This window comes from Triticum dicoccoides, chromosome 2A (assembly GCF_002162155.2).
Source record: "Triticum dicoccoides isolate Atlit2015 ecotype Zavitan chromosome 2A, WEW_v2.0, whole genome shotgun sequence".
Classification (NCBI taxonomy): Eukaryota; Viridiplantae; Streptophyta; class Magnoliopsida; order Poales; family Poaceae; genus Triticum; species Triticum dicoccoides.
Genome location: NC_041382.1, coordinates 672815686 through 672817661, shown reverse-complemented (window position 1 = coordinate 672817661; position 1976 = coordinate 672815686). Strand labels below are relative to the sequence as shown.

Below are 1976 nucleotides of genomic sequence, written 5' to 3'. Positions count from 1 at the left end.
AGGGTATGGGGGAGGGAGACGGTGGCGCGGCCGGTCGCCTGCGCGGGACGAGCCGGTCATGAGAGAGGATATGCAGACTAACTAACTATGCTCCAATTCAACACATCTGGAAGCTACCGAAGATCAAATAAGAGAATCATACAGGACACATCATTTGAAGCACAGAATTCTCATATTACTATTATTTTTCCATCAGGTTTGCACAGACAGTTAGACAGAGGGGGATCCATCATGCCAGATCGGGGGGTAGCGTTGCTCGTTCGCTTGCGGCGCCGGCGGCGCGAATTGGTGGGGCTGCGCTCTCTTGATTTCCCCAAGGTCGTCGGGTAGATGGCGATCACGCGTCTCCTCACCTGATGCAAACAACAGAGTCGATTTCTGATGACAAGAAAGCGTAGGCGATTTACTTTGTTTGTTTGGATCTGAAGAGAGGAAGTACCTGCAGCGACGTGGGCGCGGTGCTCGTGGACGATCCTTGCGGACTCCAGAGGCGAAGCGATGAGCGATGATAGCAGAACGAAACAGATGAAGATGTTGGCCATGGCCATGGGGAGAGTCTTCGTCATGATGATGGATTTGGTTCTTGCAGCTTCGATGTGCCTCCTTTTAAGGTGAAGTTCAGTGGGAAGAATATGAGGATAATTTGTAATGTGGTAGGAGTATTATAGATGTCCAATAATAAAAAGGACGCGCATAACGCGTGACCCTTCCCCCTAATGGCCGCGGCGCGGCGTAATGTGTGCACACAACGGCGCAAGGGTCTCTGCACGACCGTCACCGTCCATCCTGAAACGAACGGTGTGACGTATAGTCATCCAATAAGGATGCGCATAGCACGTGGCCGTTCCCCCTAATTGCCGCAACGCGAAGTAAAGCATGCATGCAAAGGTTTATGTGTGACCATATAGGCGAAACGTCGTGTCACCCTCCTTGACCCCTGTCAAACGAGAGTGAGTGTAGCGCATCGATGGTGAGCCCCGCAAACAAATGGGCTGAGCCACAAGCTTTTGCAATAATATGCCAAAAAAGACATTACTTTTCTACCTAACTACAACAAAACCACAGCTTGCCCGCAGAGTACCTCACCGAAAAGAAAAACTCACAGGTAAAAAACTAGAAAACAATCACTTACTTTGTCTCAATTCAATCTATGCAATAAATAAATAAAGTTACCATATATTGTATGTGTCTGTGAGGGTGCTCATATTACCATGTTTTCCTAAAATCTTCAACAACCAGTCAATATAAACAAACTCAGTCTGCCATGTATCAAAAAACTAGTAAAAAAAGTATGCCTATTTGTATTAAACCGTTAAACTAAAAAGAAACTATCATGCCTGATTTGCATGTGACAAATCATGGTGTGCATGAGCATTACCGACATATCTACAAATAAGTTGTTCGCTGAAAAACCCTAACTTCATATAAAAAATAGTTTGCCATGAGTTTGGCATAATAGTGACTTGTCTAAAATTATAATCATATAGCCTGTTTGTGAAATGAAACGAAGTATGGTCCGGACACCAATAATGCTACATGCACGGGCCCTTTACGAGGTTATTACAGAGTTGATCCAGTTGGCATATTATGGTTGGCGATTTGAGAAAAGTCGGTCCACACACCCCTGAAAATCAGAGGGGAGGGGGGTGGGGTGGGGCTACTGTAAATTGTTGGAAGGAGCCTGTATTAGCCCCGTAAAGCTCCGTGACTCTACCATTTTTGGTCCGGACACCGCAATTGTTTCATACATGTACTTAGAGTTGCCCAATTTGTTGCTAATAAACTACCAACACACATGATGTCAAGTCGGCAAGAAAAATGACAAAGAAAAAATACATTAAAGTTGCCATGACAACACATCTTTAGCTAACATCTTCGGTTCCAAAACATTTTCAGCTGGCATGAGCAAACATCAAGTTTTGCCACTTGTGTGTCTTTTCGTATATAAAAAAAAGGACACAAGTACTTCCCTCCCC

At 45.0% G+C, this 1976-nt stretch overlaps 1 long non-coding RNA gene across 1 annotated transcript; it reads right to left on the bottom strand.

The window, feature by feature from the left end:
- Positions 1 to 128: 128 nt before the first annotated feature.
- LOC119351827 lies at positions 129 to 713 on the bottom strand. The gene is made up of 2 exons (XR_005170077.1): positions 440 to 713; positions 129 to 353 (listed from the first exon to the last, which is right to left on the bottom strand). It is a non-coding gene; the product is annotated as an uncharacterized LOC119351827 (long non-coding RNA).
- Positions 714 to 1976: the final 1263 nt, after the last annotated feature.